This window comes from Podarcis erhardii (genome assembly GCF_964252035.2).
Source record: "Podarcis erhardii genome assembly, chromosome: 12".
In the NCBI taxonomy this organism is placed as follows: Eukaryota; Metazoa; Chordata; class Lepidosauria; order Squamata; family Lacertidae; genus Podarcis; species Podarcis erhardii.
The window spans coordinates 31,843,089-31,866,300 of NC_138513.1; the positions used below are offsets into that span (position 1 = coordinate 31,843,089).

The 23,212-nt window shown below is 42.8% G+C and overlaps 1 protein-coding gene across 7 annotated transcripts in view; it reads left to right on the forward strand.

Annotated features, from left to right (window-relative positions):
- Positions 1 to 23,212, forward strand: part of CREB5 (cAMP responsive element binding protein 5) — a 268,057-nt gene that overhangs the window by 36,209 nt on the left and 208,636 nt on the right. For 3 of the 7 annotated variants that reach the window (XM_081882227.1, XM_081882224.1, XM_081882230.1), the window contains exon 2: positions 21,758 to 21,888. The gene's annotated coding sequence lies outside the window, so the exon portion shown is untranslated. Of the gene's footprint in view, positions 1 to 12,265; positions 12,327 to 21,757; positions 21,889 to 23,212 lie in introns of those variants that run through there. The other 4 variants (XM_081882225.1, XM_081882226.1, XM_081882229.1 and 1 more) reach the window with 4 other exon arrangements.

Genomic DNA, 23,212 nt, shown 5'->3' on the forward strand with positions numbered 1-23,212 from the left:
ACCATATATTAAAGGTTAGGCAATGTTTTCAGGGCTGTGAGTGTGACTGTCAGAGCGGTGTCATATTTGAAATCTATTTAAGCACTCGCTCCAAGCAAGGGGAAATCCAGTCACCAGGTATTCTCCAGGGATCTAGGAAAACAAAGCATGGCAATTAAACCACGATCTCTTTTGTAGCAGGGTAACCCAAAAACTCAGTGATGGACAAGAGCTGCCTAAAGCATAAAGGCATACCTTCCAACTGTTATATTATCTCATTTTACTGTGTTTTTCTGGTAAGTTGTGTTGAATATAGTGGAAGGAGTTCAAAGCCAGGAAATCTGGAATACTTCCACAGCTGATTTGTCCATGACCCCATGGTATAGCTTGAATTACCATCACTGAGAGCCATGTCGGAGTGAGATCATTCACAAATTGTGTACAGGTGCTTCCCCGTCTTGAATCAAGTTCGGCATTCCTAAGGATGTCTTCGTTTGAAATTCTAGGTATTTTGCGCTGGGATGTGTGCGTTACAAGAAATGACATATTTTGAAGTTAGCTTTCCAAATCATAACTGCCAGGCATATGATCTGTTTTAATTTCGTTATTATTTCTTGCTGTCTAAATGCTAATTTCCATTTTTCAGATGTGAATGGTATAGTAATCACCAGTGCTATTTTTCTGGGGATTCTCAAGGGTATTCAATAACGATACTTATTCTTCTTTTTTTAATATTAAAAGTATGGCAGTTACTGTAACAACTTCGTGGTGAGTACCAGCGCTTTTTTTTTTGCTTTTAAAAAAGCACTGGTAATCACATTGGAGGAAGAATTGTAGAAGTGATGCCATGCCTTGCCCCAATGACTGAGGGGGCCGGGGGCCACGTGGCATGTTGACGTTATTCTCTCACACCACAGGGCAGGCTGATGTGTCATGTTCACACTCTGTGACTTGCATGCCTGATGCAAGCACACCCTGCAGCATGCATGCACGACCGCTGTGGAATTTTGAGGGATCCTGCCCCCCTCCTTGAAAATATTTTGGGGAGGCTATTATTATTATTATTATTATTATTATTATTATTATTATTATTTTATACCCTGCCCATCTGGCTGCATTTCCCCAGCCGCTCTGGGCGGCTCCAAACAGAATATTAAAAACGCAATAAAACATCAAACATTAAAAACTTCCCTAAACAGGGCTGCCTTCAGATGTCTTCTAAAAGTCAGATACAGTGGTACCTCGGTTACAGACGCTTCAGGTTACAGGCACTTCAGGTTACAGACTCCGCTAACCTAGAAATAGTACCTCGGGTTGCTTCAGGATGAGAACAGAAATCGTGCGGTGGCAGCGTGGCAGCAGTGGGAGGCCCCATTAGCTAAAGTGGTAACTCAGGTTAAAAACAGTTTCAGGTTAAGAACAGACCTCCAGAACAAATTAAGTTCCTAACCTGAGGTACCACTGTAGTTGTTTATTTCCTTGACATCTGATGGGAGGGCAGGTGCCACTATTGAGAAGGCCCTCTGCCTGGTTCCCTGTAACCTCACTTCTCACAGTGAGGGATCCACCAGAAGGCACTCAGAGCTGGACCTCAGTGTCCAGGCTGAACGATGGGGGTGGAGACGCTCCTTCAGGTATACTGGGCTGAGGCCATTTAGGGCTTTAAAGGTCAGCACCAACACTTTGAACTGTGCTCAGAAACGTACTGGGCTTGTCCCCCTCTGATGGTGCCTAGGAGTGATGCTAATACTGTTAGAATAATTATGTTGAAAAGAGAAAGCAGAACATATGAGGAAGAGGGGGTGCACTAGTGCCAATAACCTACTAGCTGTACTTGATAACGTTTATTATGTAAAAGGAAAATATTTCAGAGACTTTTGGCTGAGTCACACATGCAGGGACATCACTTGATTACTTGATGTTTGACAGCTGAATGTGTGAACTGAATCTGCTGAGGGGCATTGAATTGGAAGTGACGTTATGTCATATGTAACTCCTGTTAGTGATGGCTCAGATGCACATGGAAGCCATTTTTCGCCATTACAGTCAAGGGATGAATATGCAAGGGCCTGGCAACTCGATATACGTAGTTTAGTGGACAGTATTGGACTTGGACCTCTAAAAAGGTAAGCCATGTATCATTGTCGTCGTCATCAACACCGCCATTGTTTGTTTGCCACCTTTCTATAGTAAACCATTTTTAAGGCAGCTCAGAACATTTTACATAATTCATTAACAGTTACAAGATGTAACAAAATCCTGAACAGCAGAGGCAGCCTATGTAGCTAGTTAATGCCATGTTCTTCAAGGGGGTAGGCATTTCACTACTCACAAATGCAGTCTCTTTGGAGGGTGGTGTGGTCCAAGTCTATTGTAAAGATAACAAACCCTACAAAAGAAGATTGGGGACCCTAGAGTTGCCCATAAACAATTAGTACCTGGTCAGCAGACTGGCCAGGTGGGATTCAGTTTATTTCTGTTTAAATCATGATTTCCTATTTGCATTTATACACCCCAAAATAGCCTATGTAGATCTGTGCCCTTTTTGTGCGCGCGCGTTAATAATAATAATAATAATAATAATAATAATAATAATAATTTATTTATATCCAGCCCATCTCTGGGTTTCCCCAGCCACTCTGGGCAGCTTCCAATAAAACACTAAAATACAATAACCTATTAAACATTAAAAGCTTCCCTAAACAGGGCTGCCTTCAGATGCCTTCTAAAAGTTTGGTAGTTATTTTTCACTTTAACATCTGGTGGGAGGGCGTTCCACAGGGCGGGTGCCACTACCGAGAAGGCCCTCTGCCTGGTTCCCTGTAACTTGGCAGTATGTTTCCTTCTTTGGTGATTGAGATGTGCTCAAAGTCAGATGCTTGCTCAGCCATGAATTTACGGAGCAAGTTCTCTCACTGTCTCTGGTGCCTTCAGGGGGTTAGGGTGGTTTGCACAGGTATCTCTCCACTGAAAATGTGCTGCTGGGGGAGAGCTGTGTCCAGGCATGTGGGAAACTAGTGGCTCTTTTGCTGGCAGTAGCAGGTGAAAAGTTCTGAAATGGGGAAGGGGGTGAGATTTCAGAGCAGGATTCCTGTACCTGCTGAATCTAAAGCAGTTCCGATTCTTTGAGCCTCTCAGTTGTGCCAACTGGGAGCAAGAACTGCAAAGGTGAGAAATAAGTTTTCCCACATTCCTCCCTGGCCAGTAACTGTCAGGAGCTCATCCTACTCTTGAGTAGGACCCTGGCAGAGACACATGCCCAGCTGGCATGTTCCCTCCCTCCTGGTCAATCGTTTGGGAGCTTCAAAAGCTTTCTTCAGCCCGAACATCACAGCAACTGATGCCAACAGACATCGGCACACTTAGGGATCTTCAGAGTTTTGCAGCTTGCATAACAGACCTCAGTAACTCAGCATTTTGGCTAATCTACTTTATTTACATATAAACACACATGGAGCACTGCAACATGGCTCCTTCTCTCTTTAGCATCAGACAGCAAAGGGAAGAAGGACAATAGTCCCACTTCAAGGAACACAGTAACATAAACATCCTGTCTCTGTCACTTCCCACACTGTGGAGTCAAAACATATACCGTCATGTGATAGACAAAAATCCCATGACTGCTATCACGGAGCAGGAATTCTAACAGTAACAAGCCAGCAGGACTTGAGATGTGGCAGAGAACTACACCATTCTCAGCAACTTCACGTACGATTGCTCTGCAATGCATCTGTGCACGGTGCTAAAGATTGAGAGGGCCACATTTCCTCAGTGGCAGAAATATAAGGTGACAATCTTACCCAGACTTGCTACTTTCACAGGTGCAGACAATGTGGAGCTTTGGAAGAGGAGGGTTAGGTCCTCTGCCCCCAATGTGGAGAAACATCTTGCATTTCTCCATGAAAAAAGTGAAATGTGAAAGCAGCATGTTTGAGCATTTATTTTCACAAGGAGCTATCGTTCTCCAGGGCAAGGAGTTCCACAGCTCTTTGTCAACCACTGAAAATATTTATCTACATGTCAAGTTTCTATTGGACACACAACTAATATTACCTGCATGCAGGGGTGCCAACCTGAATAAAATATTGTGGTGGCCCAGGTAAAATATTATGCAGGGCCTGCCCCACATAATTGATCACGTGACGCAGTGTACACACACCATTTGAATAGAAATGGCCATAAATATTGTGGGGCCCCTGCCCCTTCAAATATTTTATTGTGGGGGCAGAAGCGCCCATGGCCCCTAGGAGTTGGCTCCTATGCTTACATGCCCAAATACAGTGGTACCTCAGGTTAAGTACTTAATTCATTCTGGAGGTCCATTCTTAACCTGAAACTGTTCTTAACCTGAAGCACCACTTTAGCTAATGGGGCCTCCTGCTGCCGCCACGCCGCTGGAGCCCGATTTCTGTTTTTATCCTGAAGCAAAGTTTTTAACCTGAAGCACTATTTCTGGGTTAGCGGAGTGTGTAACCTGAAGTGTATATAACCTGAAGCGTATGTAACCTGAAGCGTATGTAACCTGAGGTACCACTGTAATGTGAAAACTCAAGAAATATAAAGGAGAGGTCTCCTAGGTGGGTTAGCCCTAAGTGGGGTGATTTTATTAAATTCCCTCTGTATTTGCTACATGGCTTTTAGATTGCATTTCCCGCCTTCTCATTGTACATTTTCAGGGAAGAGACATATTTTTTAGGATGAATAAGTTTGCGCTGCTGTTGGGGTCCTTCCCTGAATACGATTTCCCAATCAGTCATGCCAAGGACGATAAACAAGCCACTTAAAACCAAACGCTGTCTTGTTTTTGTTTTATTTTTCTTTTGTTTGAAACTTGTGATGCTGATACTCCTTAAGGGACCCTCACCGTCAGTGTTTTTCTTAATTTTAATTCATTTTGAAAAAATATATATATACTGTATATAATATGAAGGTTCACAGTGACATGGTCAGGCTTTTCACAAAACATCCTTTGCACCAAGTTCAATGGCTGTTTATTTTATATAAGCCCCCCCCCCACTTCAAGTTAAAGTTGACTAAGAATTAGCAGTGGATGTTAGTTGTATAAAACAACTTTAAAATCACATGTAGATATATTAAAGCCACAAAGTTTTAAAAACACACAAAAACACCACGGCATGAAGTTTAAAACCTTTCCTCGTATTAGAGGAACAAGTTTTCTGAGAGGGGTGAGAGAGGAATGGTATCAACTTTCCACACAACTTGTGTGTTTTCTGACACCTGCCCGCCTCCGAATGTCGTGTTGGAAATTTGATTTATTCCGTTAACAAACCATTGCCAGCAAAAGGAATTTAGAACTGGGATACCCACTAAGAAAACGAAATGCAGTAATAAAATACATGATGAAATTTTCAACTCGGCCACATTCCCATGTGTTAACAGGTTCTTAGATCTCAATCCCTGTAGAAAATTTCCCCAAACCTGAGCAGTATAATCTAACCACTTTTTATTATTACAACTAGAACAAACCACTAATCCTCTGAGTAAACCTTTGAAAGCATTAGGCCTCATTTATGGTAAATTCCTTACACAGTTGCCAGTGTTACCTCTGGTAACATAGAGAAGATACCCCGCCCTTCTCTTTATAAATATTTTTAAATGCAAAATCAGTTTGATTGCTTTTGTGTAACATGGTCCTGGACCTAGACACAATGATAACAACTGGTGCTAGTAAACTCTGTGATTTTTTTTGGGGGGGGGGTGTTACCTTACAGAAATGAAGCTTCTGTTGTTTAGGATGTATGTAAAAGTTTGGGAGGGGGATAATATTGAGATATGGTAGAGCTTTCTTGACCTGCTCTTTGGCTGTGAAAATATCCCAAATAATAGTTGTGCTTTGTACTTCTGTATCTACGAGCAATTCTGTAATGCAAACAGAACGCAGTTTTCCTAAATTTTGTATTATTCAGATATTTACATACCAGATTATTTTGATAAATGAAGGTGTGTGGTGGTTGATTTTCACTGCCCTATGCTTACAATATGTATGTTCTCCAAGAGGGGTAAATAATTTCACCTAATGACAATTGCAAACCAAAGTCACATTGTTCTGATAAAACTGCCTGCTTGATTCAAGAAACGGGCTTTAAGCTGAAAATGCTCCTTAAAAAAAGTAATTCAATAGTGTAGCAATCTTTTCTCCAAAGCAAATTTGAGCTATTTCATAGCTCCCGGGCACATATCAAGCTCTTGGCAGAAGTAAGAGTGAGTGTGTGTGTGTGTGTGTGTGTGTGTGTGTGTGTGTGTAGGGGAACGGAAGTGTTCCTATATGTGCAAGTAGAGGCAAATCTTCCCATTCCAACAGAGATCTCTTGTCACATTTTTCTTTCACTTGCCAAAGGAACCTCTGCTCCATGCATCTGACAGCGGGCAGAGTTGGCCTGCCAGGCTCTGCAATATATTTACATATGCTACCTGTTCTACCAGTGATAAATTCAAAGTATCGTCTAAAATCTTAGAAGCCTACTCTCTGTCTTGCTCAGTTGGAGGAGCTGAGCTTGGATGCTGGGTTTATCCTGCCAGCCAAATGGCAACAGCCGTCAACTCCATTGTGAAACGAATAGCAGGACTCTCCTTCTGGAGGAATGAAAAGACAGTGGTGTCTCTTAATCTAGTTAGCTGCGTTTCTGTTGGATGTGCCCTAAATTTCACGCTCAGCTTCGGCCTCCTCCTTTGATAATCTCCAGAGAGCCCTTGGGTACAGAAAGCCATTATGTTAATTGGCTAGCAAATTTGTTAAATGTGCAGAATGGGCTAAAGGTCACTACATATGCAGTACATCACAGTGCAGAGAAGTGGTTAAGTGTTTGGTAATGCTCCAACACAACAGGAAAAGGAAGGGTTGCAAGGGCGCAGAGCTGCGTTTTCAAGATACAATCTGCTGATTTCTTTATTACTCCTCATTGCATACAACCCAGCATGCATCTGTTGTGCTGCTATAACCCTTCCATAAGCCCAACACTCTGACATACATCATAATGCTAGTTTTAAATGGCCCCGGGTCACCTGGATCCAGCCCATTTGCTCCTTTCTTATTTCTTTATATCTGTTTTTGCCCATTCCCCACTATGGCGCATGCAACTTCCCCATTCTTGCTTTTCTAGTCCTTCAGCTGTGTATAAACAAGATTTTATTCTAAAACCAGTACAGACTGAGTACAGTGGTACCTTGGGTTAAGAACTTAATTCGTTCTGGAGGTCTGTTCTTAACCTGAAACTGTTCTTAACCTGAGATACCACTTTAGCTAATGGGGCCTCCCGCTGCCGCCGCCGCACAATTTCTGTTCTCATCCTGAGGTAAAGTTATTAACCTGAGGTACTACTTCTGGGTTAGGGGAGTCTGTAACCTGAAGTGTCTGTAACCTGAAGCATCTGTAACCCAAGGTACCACTGTGCTTGGTTCCCCCCCTGCCCCGTTTAGTCCACCATGCAACCTAGATTTTTGCATTTATTTTTATTTTCTGCCCCCAATTGAGAAACTGGTCTTATTCCCAAAATAAAAGCTTGTTGCCAACTGATTCCGCATTACCCTACAGAGTGTACATTTGCAAACCGATAAAAGTGGTCCCAGCAATAAGGGTTATATCTGCTATTTTTGGCTGTATACCAAGATTGCAACCACCTCTTTCTTCATTTGCCTTGGGTGTGTGCAGGAAGCAAAAGGCATGGATAACCTATTAAAGGGAGGGTTTTCAAATTAAAGGGAGTAGCCACACCTACCTTGGTGGGGTCAGGATCTGGAATCAAATTAGACTGAAAGCGCCATGTTGAGGACAAGCACAAACGATTCCAGACTGAAGATTCAGGTAGGTAGTCGTGTTGGTCTGACGCAGTCAAAATAAATTTTAAAAATGGGAAAATGTCCAATAGCACCTTAGAGACCAACTAAGTTTGTTCTGGGTACAGTGGTACCTCGGGTTAAGTGCCTAATTCGTTCTGGAGGTCTGTACTTAACCTGAAACTGTTCTTAACCTGAAGCACCACTTTAGCTAATGGGGCCTCCTGCTGCTGCTGCTGCACTGCTGTCGCACGATTTCTGTTCTCATCCTGAAGCAAAGTTCTTAACCCAAGGTACTATTTCTGGGTTAGCAGAGTCCGTAACCTGAAGCGTCTGTAACCTGAAGCATATGTAACCCGAGGTACCACTGTATAAGCTTTTGTGTGCATGCACACTAGAAATGTATCTTATATCCAGAACAAACTTAGTTGGTCTCTAAGGTCCTACTGGACAATTTTTCAATTTTTTTATTTATTTCAATTCCAGATTGAGTAAAACTACATTGGGGGGGGGGGGTTAGTACAAATGGGGTTGTATGAATGCATCTTCCAGTCTGTGCCACAGTAACTCACTCCACATTACAAGGTTCTCTGGCCTCCTTCCTCTCTTTCGTCTCCTTTCCTGTTCCTTTCAAGGTACATTCCTTCTCCTTTGGCTCCTGCCTTATTTTCTCCCACCTCTTGTTACCAGCACAACACATTCATTGTTGTCTTTCTTGGGTGTGGCCTGTGAAGTAGCTTCCTCAGACTGAGCCTTGGGCTACATTGCTTTATGAAGCACCTATGAAATGCTCTACCTCAGAAGGCCATGCAGCTAAGGTCCCTGAGACATTATTTGCTTGCCAGGTTCTATGTACGAAAAGTCTCCTCAGTCTCCGGAACGTAAAAATTAAGAAGATTACCCAGGACCAGCTCTAGATTTGAGAGGTGACTTCCAGCTTCTGAGAACCCTAACCATGATATATATAAAAATGATATGAAAACAAAATATTTTTTTTTAATAAATATTTATTAAAGTTTTTGAATATGAATACACAAATAATAAACAATCTTACTTCTGTCACAAACATAGTTTCATCACTTCTTTGGACTCCCTCGCATCTCCCGCTCCCATTTACATCGTTAAAAGGTTTTTCCAAACAAATTATCAACTTGTTTACAATCTCGTGTCCACTCATTCAAATATAATCTAGCAATTCTTCCAAAAAAATTTATATTTTCTTTAGTCTCACTTATCATCAAATAAATCTAATTTAGTGGTGGCCAATTTTTTATAATCTAGCATCCTTCTTAACATTCAACCAAATTACAATGTTTTTGTAGATACATCTTAAATTTCTTCCAGTCTTCCTCAATCTTCTCTTCTCCCAGGTCTCGGATTCTGCCAGTCATCTCGGCCAGTTGCATATAGTCCATCAGCTGCATCTGCCACTCTTCCAGTGTGGGTAGATCTTGAGTTTTCCAGTTTTTTGCGATGAGTATCCTTGCTGCCGTTGTTGCATACATAAAGAATGTTTGGTCCTTCTTTAGCACCTTCTGGCCGACAATACCCAGAAGGAAGGCCTCTGGTTTCTTGGTGAAGGTATACTTAAATACCTTTTTCAGCTCATTATATATCATTTCCCAGAAGGCCTTCACCTTAGGGCATGTTCACCAGTGGTGAAAGAATGTTCCTTCATTTTCTTTACATTTCCAACATTTATTATCAGATGAATGGTATATTTTGGCAAGTTTAACTGGGGTCATGTACCATCTATATATCATTTTCATTACATTTTCCTTCAGAGCATTACATGCGGTGAAGTTCAGCCCAGTGGTCCACAACCTTTCCCAGTCCTCAAACATAATGTTATGCCCAATGTCCTGCGCCCACTTTATCATAACCGATTTAACCATTTCGTCTTGTGTATTCCATTTTAACAGCAAGTTATACATTCTAGATAGTACCTTAGTCTTTGGTTCTAACAATTCTGTTTCTAACTTCGATTTCTCCACCTGGAACCCTAACTTTTTGTCATTTTTAAAAACTTCTTTAATCTGAGCGTAATGTAACCAGTCTCGCACTTTATCCTTCATTTTCTGATATGAAAACAAAATAAGGCACGAAAAAGAGAGTGTGAGTGGTTAGTTAGCGAGTGGGATAGGTGCTGAGTTATACTTGCCTGACACTTAAAGGTAAAGGGTAAAGGGACCCCTGACCATTAGGTCCAGTCGTGACTGACTCTGGGGTTGCAGCGCTCATCTCGCTTTATTGGCCAAGGGAGCCGGCGTACAGCTTCTGGGTCATATGGCCAGCATGACTAAGCTGCTTCTGGCGAACCACAGCAGCGCACGGAAACACCGTTTACCTTCCCGCCAGAGCAGTACCTATTTATCTACTTGCACTTTGATGTGCTTTCGAACTGCTAGGTTGGCAGGAGCAGGGACTGAGCAACGGGAGCTCACCCCGTCGCAGGGATTCAAACCGCTGACCTTCTGATCAGCAAGTCCTAGGCCCTGTGGTTTAACCCACAGCACTACCTGTGTCCGCCTGACACTTACAACAACTCTAATTAAGATACATTTACTAGAGGGGAGAGGAGTGAAGCATTGCCTTTAAAAGAAAATAAAACACAAAGTGCTTTATTAGCAGAAAGCCTGAAGTACTTCAATGTACAGATCATCCTTTCCTGAACTAAGCCTGGGTTCTGTTTGTGGAAGAGGTCAAAGTTCCCTGGGTTGAAGGGGACCAGTGTACCTCCAGATGTTTTGGAACAAACTCCCATCAGCCTTTGCCAGCATGGTCAATGTCTGGGATGATGAGAACTGTAGTCCACAACATCAGGAGACACCACACTAGCTACTCTTGTCCTTGGCCATAGAAGTCGGAGATAAGCTATTTCCGAAAGCATGTTATATTTATGGGGCAGTTCCCAAGAGGAAAGGTGGAACAAGGATCCAATCAGAACAAGATTCTGACTGTCACAGGGCAGGTTTCATGTACACAGAATTTCTGAGTTCATGGATGTAGCTCCTAAAGTTGTAAAAATTAGGAGATGTTTCTGATCCTTTCAGATGCAAAAAAACTGGGTCTATGTAAGGATGTGCAATGAGAATTATGGTCGAGGAAGGTCTTTGGATAGAGTTGTACAGTCCAGGAGGTTTCATTATCAGGTTTGGCACAGTGCCATCTGGTGACACCCCCCCCCACTCAGTATACCTGAAGGAGCGTCTCCACCCCCATTGTTCTGCCTGGACACTGAGGTCCAGTTCCAAGGGCCTTCTGGTGGTTCCCTCACTGCAAGAAGTGAGGTGACAGGGAACCAGGCAGAGGGCCTTCTCAGTAGTGGTGTCTGCCCTATGGGACGCCCTCCCATCAGATGTCAAGGAAATAAACAACTACCTGACTTTTAGAAGACATCTGATGGTAGCCTTGTTTAGGGAAGTTTTTAATGTTTGGTGTTTTATTGTGTTTTTAATATTCTGTTGGGAGCTGCCCAGAGTGGCTGGGGAAACCCAGTCAGATGGGCAGAGTATAAATAACAAATTATTATTATTATATTCTCTCTCTCTCTCTCTCTCTCTCTCTCTCTCACACACACACACACACACACACACACACAGAGACCATGAGCCTTGATGTGGAGACTTATCAGACAGTGGACAGCAACATTAGAACTCTGAGCACCAGATGCCAAGGGATTTATATTTATTTCAATTCTCCTGTGTAACCCCTGCTATAGTATTGGTCCAGGGCACTGTGAGAAATGTGTGACAGTCTTCCTTGAGCTTTCTGGAGCTGCTGGAAAAATGCCATCTTCTGACACCAGCCCTGGGGCCATGTAGGTAGGCAACTGCCACACCCTACACCATTCTGGAAAATTATTCAGCCTCAGGAGCAGTGGAAGAAGGGATGGTGAAAGGAAGCCACCAAAGTGGGAAGGAGCAGATTGGAAACCCACATGTTTTGAGCAGAAATCCACTTGCTGGCTGTCCAGATCCACATTTTATAATACTGTACTAACATACCAAATATAATGGATCATATAAATACTGGTTCCTGTAATTAATGTTTTTTGTAATACTGTAAATTCTGTAATTAGTTGTTGTTTTTTTCGGAGGGTGAGGTCTTTTATGACTATGTTTGATTAGGAGCAAAAGAATAAACAAACAAACAAACAAACAAACAAACAAATAAATAAAGTTACCTGGTGAGTTATAAATGACCAGCATTCCCCATTAGTTCTCATTTGTCCCCAGGAATTCTCATTTAGGCTGAGAGATTTAGGCTGATCTTGTGTTTAAAAGCTGGTATAGATATACCCACATTGCAATATATCGCTGTATGTTCCTTGTTGGTTTTAGAAACTTCAAAAATATCTTAAGATGAACCAGGAGGCAAAAGGTGCCTGGAAATGTTTTTCAAAGTTTGCATTGAGAGGGGGGAAAAGAACCTTACATCTGTTCTTGGTATGAAAGTCAGCTGAACAGGCTTGTGTTGTTGTTTCCCCCAGGATGCCTTTCATGTTTCCCCCTCCTTCTCTTCAGAAAGCCAGCTATTTATTTACGCTCAAGGTAGGCCCATTCTTTTATCTCCTGGTGTACTGTAAACTAAAGCAATTAGCATACTGGAATTACAGTACAGTCTCTCTCTCTCTCTTTTAAACCCTCTGTCAATATTATTTTTTGAGGGAAACCTCTTAATGAACTGTAGACAAATAACAACAACAGGAACGGTTGCTTGGTGTTCAGCAACGAAAGTTGTTGCTTGTAAGTCACAACGCCACATGCGATGAGCCCATGAATAAAAATGAGAGGGCAGCCCTTTGACAGGACCCCATCTGCAAGCATCCGAGAAAGCATCTCAAGTGTTGTGCATTTACCAGATGTTGCTAAGAGCTCTCACTGGAGCAGGCATTGGCTTCCCTGGCCTTTGTACACTTTTAAATTATTTATTATTATTTATTATTATATATTTATTTATACCCCACCTTGTCCCCAGATGGGACTCAAGGAAACATATACATATATTTATTTATCTCAGAAATGTTTCAGTAGGCATAAAATGCATTACACTAGGAGCATAATTCCATAGCCCTTTAGAACTATTGTGCCCAAACAGTCCTGAATGACTGACTGACTGACTGACTGACTGACCCACGGAATCCATATTGCCTAAGGTAGGCCACATTCACACCATACATTTAAAGGCCTATAATACCACTTTAGAGGGACGCGGGTGGCGCTGTGGGTTAAACTACAGAGCCTAGGACTTGCCGATCAGAAGGTCGGCAGTTCGAATCCCCGCAACGGGGTGAGCTCCCGTTGCTCGGTCCCAGCTCCTGTCAACCTAGCAGTTTGAAAGCACATCAAAGTGCAAGTAGATAAATAGGTACCACTCCGGCGGGAAGGTAAGCAGCGTTTCCATGCACTGCTCTGGTTCTCCAGAAGCGGCTTAGTCATGCTGGCCACATGACCCGGAAGCTGTACACCAGCTCCCTCGGCCAATAAAGCGAGATGAGTGCCGCAACCCAAGAGTTGGTCCCGACTGGACCTAACGATCAGGGGTCCCCTTTACCTTTACCTATTCTCCTCACAGAGCTACTATTTCCAGTGTTTTCAATGAAGAGGGATAAATTGTTAAGCCACTCTGAAAACTGTAGCTCAGTGAGGTTCTCCTAATGACCCACTGAATTGGTTGCAAGTAAAGAGGTAGGTAGGTGAGGACAGGCTGAGGCTGGTGGAGGAGCACCCAATTCAGCCTACTGGACCAGCCTTCACTGCACATAAGAGTCATTTACTAAAATCATCGCATGGCCATGGGAGTCATATTCCTTTACCACTTTTCATATTTCTCCAGTCTTCTCTCTCCCCACCCCACTCCACAATATCTCCTGCTACTTCCCATTCTTGCTTTTACAGTACTCCAATTCCTGTCTTTTTTATATTTTGGGCTCTCTAGGTCCTAACTTACAACATGTAGATGGCACAGTTTAAGGTAGTTTTAGGCTCTGGGTTTTGCAGGTAGATACTTTGGGGGACCCTCCTCTTCATTCTGTGGAGTGGCTCCCTTGACTTCTCCCCCAAAGGCCTGCCCTGTGACCCTGGCACACCCCATTAATGTCTATCCACTTTCTCAGCTCAAATGTTTGGAGATATGTAACTAGCTTCTGAGCCATGAATTGTATTTCTCCACTCTATGGGAATTTTCAATTCACGAATGCCATGAACTACACTAGGGGAAATTCCCTTCTTGCATCCCAAAGGTGATGATTGGATTTGGGAGATGGACGTAAAACTTCACCAGGGTAAGTCCATGAGGGAAATTGGGATCTGTATCTAACATAATATTTGATCTCTGTTCTGTCCTTAAAAAAAAAAATCTGTTTCAGATACTTTCTCCATTCAAGGTTCAGTACTGTTTTCTGTTTTTATACCTATATTTACTAAAAGAAAGCCTATAACAAGTTGTTTTGGTACTCCCATTCTTTGAATACTTGTCCCTCTCCTTATCCTACAATCTATGATCCCTTGGAGGTCACATGGGAGGGACTTATTCCGCAACCTCCATCTTGGAGGGACATTCCGCAACCTTCATCTTGGAACTGAGTGTACAAGTTGAACTTGTGGCTACAACAGCAGCGTAAATTTTGTGTGTATGTGCTTTCCTTGTTGCCCCAGTCCCTACTTTCTGTAACATATTTTTCCTTGATGAAGAATTCTGGAGAACTCAGATGATTGCCACAATTTTTGACATTTTGATTTATATACAGTAGATTGATAGAGGACCCTTCCTTTTAATAAATAAATAAGATTCCAGTTCGATTGTATTTCTGTATGCAGTCGGCATTTGCATATAATTGCATAACACTACACTGAAAGCACCACTGAGATTTGAGGTTCCAGCCATCGATCATGCTAAGGCCTGTTTAGAAAGCCACACATGTGGAATTCTTCCTAGCATCCAGACCCATTTGGAAATATTTTAATCCAGGAAAATATGGGTGACAGATCCTTTACCATAGCAGCACAAACAGCCACAAGTGTAATAATGAATCCTGTATGTGTACATATGTGGAAAGCTTGATGCTAGCTGTTTTTAAAACAAGCACTTCAGCTGGACAGAAGGAAAAACATCATACTCCATTTCATTCCAATGATCCTGAAAATTGGTGGGAGGGTTTACTGGTAACAAAGTTTGCCATTAACTCTTCCTTCACCCATGTTTTGAATGATGCTGTTTTTAGAGTAATTCCAGAAAACTAGCCATGCTAATGGATTTACTGCCCCCAGAAAATAAATCAACCAAGATGATCATTATGGCATTTGAGAGACTAACTGGTTTATTGTGGCACAAGTATGTGCAGGCAGTACCCTACATCAGATGCATGAAATAGACCATGAAGGTAGCAGATATATGTGTGGGCTGAAGTCTACTGTAGGACATAGTAGATTACAAATAAGAAAAAGCTCATTATACTGGACCACTGTATGTGCATGATGAATATAACTAAATTTAATGCAGTTTCATTTTGGTGATGTCTTCCATCTCAGTGCTTAAGAAGAAGGTACATTTGCTTTCTTCCTATAGCATAACTGTAAAAGCAAAAATCCCAACCTCATGTGTCCAGTGTAGAAGCTAGAAAACGTAAGTTTGCAGGTCATTCCTTTGTATCAAGCTGGGCAAATTGCAGAGGTTGACAATGATGACCAACGTGCAAGGATGCAAGGTGTGTTGTTACAAACAAGTCAGTGTCAGCCTCAGGCCTCTGCACTTGCCTTCATGTGCACAGGGCAGTGATTTAAAGCTTCTCGTCCTGTTTTTGGCCCCTTAAACATCACTTTCCTGTTTCTGATTAATATGGGAGTTTGTAGTTTGTACGAACCACATTTAGGTAGCAAGCCAGGATGGATATCAAACCAGGATATCAAACTGAGTTTGCTTAAAATGGGAAACGTGTGTGTGCGCGTGCGCGTGTGTGTGTGTGCGCGTGCATGCATGCATGCGTGTGCTCACAAGAAACCATGCTGTTTGGTCTGAACTGGGTGCATGTCTTCACTAGCCAGCTCAGTCAATTCAGGATTCCAGTTCAATTCTCCATCCTCTGTGACGTACGCAGGCAAAATAGCGATGGACAGGGCTTTTTTCCCCAACCAGAAGTCACCAGAATTCAGCTCCAGCACCTCTCAGGTGGGCACCATTGCCATTCTAAGACAATGAGGGGAATTTCATGGTGAGTTCCGGCACCTCTTTTTCTCAAAAAATAGCACTGGCAAATGACAGCCACACAAGAGAGAGCTGTCCGCAGATTGAGTGCAACTCTGAAGTTTGCAGCAGTACGGAACGAATCTGTAGAAACATTTCCTCACAAAGAACCCAGAGAAGACTGAGTGTAACCAGTGCCCACAGAATGCTAACTTCTAGGAATGGGGGGAAACAAAACTCGAGGGAAGTTGGGAATAATGCCCACAGGAACTTGGGCTAAATGCTATGGGATACTTCAAGATTCACAGGCAAGGCAAGTTCCCATTTGTTCACTGCTTGTTTCTTTCATCAAACACTTAATAATGTATAGTGAGGAGCTGGTGCGTGACTGAAGATGCATGATAAACATCAGTGCTGGCATGCATCTCCCTCCTTCATGGTTTAGAGTGCTCTGTGAAGCATGCTGTAGTGTAGACAAACAGAAACTTGTCTGTCCCGTAACACTGGAAGTTGTCCCAAGTCAAGCATGAAGAACCAAAGTCTGGCATGTGGACTTTCTTAGAGAGACCAGCATGCAGGGAACTAGAGTCCTCTCCTCTCTTTTTCATGTTTCTCGTGAATCCATGTGGATTTTAGATTCCATTGAAGCTTTTTTTTAAATTAAAAAATACGTATTATTTCTCCATGGAAAACAAATATGCCCATAGTGAATAGTTTTCAGGGCTGAGCCTCTGACCTAGACTAGGTGGATGTACGACAATTACTCTGTCCCTTTCTTAAGGGTTAATCACAAGGTTGAAAACTCTGCAACATTCAGTCAGGATGGAGCTGAAGGCTGAAATGTCACTTTTGAAACAGGGTTAAGAAGGTCGCACAGCTGCAAATAATAATAGCTCGATGAAAATCAGATTCTGACTGCAACCCACTTCAAGAATAACATTGGAACAGGAAACAAGCCTGCGTGATATTCTTACGAGTTAAGCCGTACAAATTTTTGCAGATATTTTATTTAGTTATTTGTTTTTTATGCAGAGACTGAAAGGAGAACAGGGTCCAGTGATTTCACGCCATTCCTTTCCAGCAGTTGTGCAAAGACAACGTTGTGCTAATCTGATATACCCACAAGGGTAAGATACAAAGTGAGCAGTGAAATATTTGAGGAGTGGTCATTTGAGGAGCGGGCTTGTTGTTTAACGTGCTGTATTTCTGAATTCTTTTTTGTTCTCTGGAGGTGTTTCCAAACCTGTGGAAAATCTGAAGGGCCAAACCCCCCAAACTTCAGGTTACTTAAATATGTCTGTAATTTGCTCCTGGCTGTGTTAGGGACCATGCTTTGCAATGTATATTCACTAACCCCATGACAGATTGACAGTGAGGCTGTGCCCATGTTGGGCTGAGGTGGAGATACTGGTGGCCCTTCTCTCCTTTCACGTCGTTTGTCATGTAAGCAGCCTCTGCATCTTCCTCCAGGAAAATATTTGCTTGGAATCGAAGACAGTGAGAGAGGCTGTTTACCAGCACCTGCCCCACATTGGCCTTGTTTCTGAGTTTGAAATGTGGGAAGAGCTTGAGGTGAATTATGAGTGGGCTGCCTTGGTGTATTGAAGAGGGGTTGTGACTAAGTTGATTTTGATGTATGAGGAACATGGGTTGGATACGGAATGGCCATGCTGGCAGGTTATGGGTGCTAGTGCAGGTAAATGGCAGGTTATGGGTGCTAGAGCAGGTAAGACAGTGCCACAGGTAAGAGTTAGGGTGGCATGTAGGAGGGAAGGGTTTGAGCAGTCGTGTCAACATCCCTCCTTCCTGCCCGAGGGCATCTTGCTCAGGGTTCCTTCAAACTTGGCAGTACCACTGAAGATGTACCTGGACATTGTAATCTCTCTCGTTCAATTTTAAACACATGTTTTGAGATGGGGGTAGTGGTGGTGGTGGATTAATTTACACAAGAATATTACAACAGTATTTGGGTTTTATTTCCAATACATGCGAAAAAGTCCCTTCTCCCTATTATGTATCATTGGCATCTTGAGAGACAACGGAGTGCGCCTCTGGGGGTGAAGTTCAACTGCTGGAGAATCACAGTGCCTGCTGTGGCTGTAGAGACCAGTAACTCATAAGTGCTGCCTCCTGCGTTGTTTTTGCTGCCTTAGCAGCACTGAAGTGACCTCTCTGGGGTGCAAGCTTGGGCATTGTGTATGGAGGTCCTGGGCTGCCCAGACAACAAGACCCTCCTCTCAGCCTTGCTGATGTGGTCCAAAGGAAAGGAGAGCAATACGTTTTACACCAGGAGTTGCCTATGTATGATATGTACCGTATTTTTCGCTCCATAAGACGCACCTATTTTTTAGAGGGGGAATGCAAGAAAAAAAATATTCTTTAAAGGGAGTGCTGAGCAGAGCCTATATGCATCCCAGGCTCTGCTCAGTGCTCCCTTTCACAAGCTGCGTGGAGCGTGTGTGCGGTGCTTGTAGGCTTTTCCCCAAGAGCTGCACACATGCTCCATGTGGCTCTTGGGGGCTTTTCCGGGAGGTGGGGGAAGGGACTGAGGGGCTAAGCCAGAAGCTAGAACAGCAAGAGGGAGTGCTGCACAACTATCCCTCTTGCTGTTCTGGCTTCTGGGATAGCCGCGCGAAGCCTCTTCAGGGCAGCGGGATGAAGGCTCCCACTGCCATGAAGAGGCTTCGCGCGGCGAAGCCAGAAGCCAGAACAGCTAGAGGGAGCGCTGCGCAGTGAAAGCAGCAATCCCTCTTGCTGCTCTGGCTTCTGGGATAGCTGCGCAGCCTGCATTCACTCCATAAGACGCACACACATTTCCCCTTACTTTTTTAGAGCGAAAAATACGGTATGTGTATATATGCAGCTTATCACAGTCACACAAGCAGTTTGTAAAGATTATGGAAAAATCAGAATGCACTCCCTCTCCATAGCTATGTGAATTACCCATTAGAGAATACACATTAAACAATATTGACCTGAACACAGTTCTGTCTTCAGCCAATCTTTATCCACGCTCTTTCAGTCTGAATGCCATGTATCTTTCTGCCTCGTGCTGAGTGAGTGATATTTCATCGGTGTGTCAGGCTTCAACAATGCAATGGGCTTCCTAGCATATGTAGGCTGCCAATACCGTGCTTTACTTGGTCACTACAGGGCAATGAATTTTGAAAGATGTTGTTAACATCTACATTAAATCCTAAGCTTCTTTTCACTTGCACAACTACGCTAATACTTTCAGAAACTGGCATATAATGATTACAAGTACAATTGTTTCGATTCTGAAATTAAGATGTCAGTTCCCATATATTTTACTATATACCATATGTCTGGAATTTCCTAGATGCAGCCAGAATTCAGTCCTCGCAAACAGTGCCCAGGTGGAAATTGCTGAAATGTCTGGGGAAACCCTGGTGTATGGCCCATGTCAGTAGTGTAGATTTGGATGACTTTAATTTAAAATAGCTCAAAACCTCATTTTTTAGCTCAACAACTTTGGGGGGAAAAGAAAAAAGCTCCACAACCCTAATTTCACTTACTTAAGTTCAGTGGGATATCCTTTCTACAGACTAAGAGTTTGTGGAGATATTATCATTCTGCACGGTCTCAATCCTATCTGTACTTGATCTTTGAACTCTTCGGTCTGCTGTCTCTTTTGTATAGTCCTGTGCTGAATTCTTTTTAATGAGATCTGACACAAAGAATCCTGAAAGGGTGGGCTAAATTCACAAGGGATGGAAATGTTTGCAAAGTGCTCCCTCTAAAAAGTCTTAATTTCCCCCTGTTTTCCTGTTACACAAGCTGGTCTTCCACCATGACCTGTTCCTTTGGTCTTCCTGTAGCATCTGTACCAACCAGCTTTACTTCACCTCATGTTCCTGAGCAGCAGGAACATCTATGTTGAGGTGGGTTGAGGAGGGAAAGTTAATTCTACTTACTGCTGCACTAGCTGCAAAAGTTCTGCTTTGTACAAAGCATAGCTGTCAACTGTCCCTTATTTGTTGGGAAAGTCCCTTATCCCAGCGCTGTGTCCCGCTGCTGTCCCTTATTGATGATGTCCCTTAAATTTCCTGGGTTTCAAAGGAAGCAGCTCCTCTCCCTCCCTCCCTGCCGGCCAGGGAGGAGGCAGGCTCCAACTGTGTTGCTTGGCTGCGTTGCTCACCCAATAAGGAGTCTAAGAACGACTGGGGGGTGGAGCTTGCATGCCTTGTGCCGATCAAATCGGCCGCGTTGCCTGGGGACTCGCCTTTGCTCAGTGCTTCCCAGCAGAGAGGTGACGGTGGTTTTCCTTGCTGCATCTCCTTTGCCGGGTTGCTGCGCTGTGGGAACCACCACTTGAGGCTTCGTTTGGCTCCTGGCTGGGTTTGCTGCCTTTGGCTCGGAGGAGCTCAGAAGCTGAACATACCTGTGTTCAGAAAATCCCTTATTTTGGCTACTGATCCCTTATTTTCGAGGCTGCTGGTCCCTTATTTTCAAATCTGTGAGTTGACAGCTATGGTACAAAGTGCTGTCCTGGGTGATTCTCCAAGGCCAGCCTTTGATTTCTTAGTACAGTGGTGCCCTGCAAGACGAATGCCTCGCAAGATGGAAAACTTGCTAGACGAAAGAGTTTTCCGTCTTTTGAGGTGCTTCGCAAGACGAATTTTCCTATGGGCTTGCTTCGCAAGAAACGTCTTGCGAGTTCTTGCGAGTTTTTTCCCTTTCCCCCCTTTTTCTAAGCCGCTAAGCCGCTAATAGCCGCTAAGCCGCTAATAGCCGCTAAGCCGCTAATAGCCGCTAAGCCGCTAATAGCCGCTAAGCCACTAAACCGCTAATAGCACTAATCCGCTAAGCCGCTAATAGCCGTGCTTCGCAAGACGAAAAAACTGCAAGACGAAGAGACTCACGGAACGGATTAATTTCGTCTTGCGAGGCACCACTGTACCCCAAACTGTTGACCTGTGAGTAGCACTTTAGATGCAGCTTCTGCTATTATACCCTCCAAGTGTCCTGATTTCCCAGGGACATTCCTGGAATTAAGAAAGCCACCATGGCTTCTGATTTGATCCTGGAATGTCCCCATTTTTCCTACCAGGGATTTTTTTTACCAGGTGTTTGTTTTTATCTTTATTCATTTTAAGACTTGCTATTTCTCCAATTTTTTTTTATCTCTTCTAGTGCGTTTGGGAGTGACTCTGTTGGCTCTTCTACAGACATCACCACATCATCTGCGAAAGCTTTTAATTTATATTTTCTCTCTCCCACCCCATTCCTTTAATTTCTTGATTACGTCTTATTCTTTTCACCAAAACTTCTAAAACTATTATAAACAATAAAGGTGACAGTGGACAACCTCGTCTAGTTGCTTTCGTTATTTTGCAATTCTCAGCCAGTACATTATTTACTATCGATTTTGCTGATTGTTCAGTATATATTGCCTTAACTTCTTTTATAAAAATGTCTCCATAATTTCATTGAGAGTTGCTTCTTGTGTTAAAATTGCTAAAGCTCCAGAAAATTGCGGCCGAGCCTGTTTCACATGTTACAGAAAATTTAGTCCCGCATTCATAGATAATCCTGTAGTTTTATTCAGATTAAGATATGTTCGGTTGTCAGCTTCCACTGAGGAAAAAGTAAGACTAAGGAAATCCCACTTTATAATGGAAGAAAGAAAAGGAGAGCTGTGACCCACCTTATTTCTCCCTCTAGTTTCTATGTAATATTTGAATTGAATACTGCCCTGCTGCGTACAGTTCTTTTGATCCAAGACAATTGTTTGTGGGTTGCCATAAAATTTTCTCACCAGCTTTTCCCTCTTATTTAGATAGCACCAGCAGAGCAATAAAGGCCTGTGTTGAAATAGCAACAGACTCTTCAATTGAAGTTTGCCTCTTGACCCAGAGTTGAAGAATGTGAGCAGGACAGTGTGGTACCTTCTTCTAATAAATGTAAAGTGTAAGTTTCTCAAAGCCTTTCACTAATATGAAGCATTTTTAAAATTTATTAACACGAAATGAAAAAGGGTATTTTTGGAAATACTAATTTCTGATAAGTAAGAAATTTCGATGGTGTCTTGATGCATATCCATATTAGAGTTGTCCAATGTAATATATGCAAGCAAGCAAGCAAGCATGGCATTAGTCTATTTCAGAAAGAAACCACTATACAGTGGCACCTTGGTTCTCAAACGCCTTGGTTCTCAAATGCTGAAAACCCAGAAGTAAGAGTTCTGGTTTTCAAACAATTTTTGGAAACCGAACGTCCAATACGGCTGTCGGCTATTGTTTCCAGGGCACCTGCACCAATCAGAAGCTGCGCCTTGGTTTTCGAACATTTCGGAAGTCAAGCAGACTTCCGGAATGGATTAAGTTTGGCGCTTTTGTTTTTGCTATTTATTTTGCATTTTTGTGACTGTGTGTAACCCAGTTCAGCTACTGATTGATTGATTGATTGATTGATTGTGTAACTGCGGAAATGGATAAAAGCCCCCCATCTAAACAATGACTATCATCAGTGCAGGTAAGAAAAAATAATAATTTTAATTTTTATCATCTACAATACTGTCTTTATTTATTTTATAGTACAGTACATTGATTATTGCTTTCATTGTATGGATCAAAGGTTAAATGTTAAATTGGTGTTTTAGGGGTTGTTTTTGGAATGAATTAATCTGTTTTGCTTTACTTTCTATGGGAAAGCGTGTCTTGGTTTTGGAATGCTTTGGTTTTGGAACGGACTTCCAGAACGGATGAAGTTTGAGAACCAAGGTGCCACTGTAGTTTGCTCAAGGGCCAGCTTGTCCTGCTAGCCTGGAAATGACTCACTGCAGCAAGAGAAGCCAAGTGAGATTTTTAGGTTGACCCACTGCCTGCTCCTGCTTTATTTCAGCATTCTCTTTAGGCTTGTTGTGACTCAGTTTGTTTCAGATGACATATGTGTTTATCAGTGTAAGGAAACAATATTATAGCCACCCTAGTAAACACAGCTTGCAATTTGCAAGCATCAGTGTGTACTACACTGTGTCGCAGGGCGTTGGACTAGATGAATCTTGGGCAGTCCTTTCCAACCCCCAGAATTCTATGATTCCATGAGTCTACTGGAAATCTCCCCCTCCTCCAAATCATTGATTGGTAAAAGCCAATGAAACATGAGCATGTGTCCCATTTTTTCAGATCCACCTTCCTGGTGTCACTTAGAAGGTTCAATAGCCTTGATAACTAGAGAAGTCCAAATGTATATAATCTACAGTTGTTTAAACTATCGCAACAGCAGCCAGCAA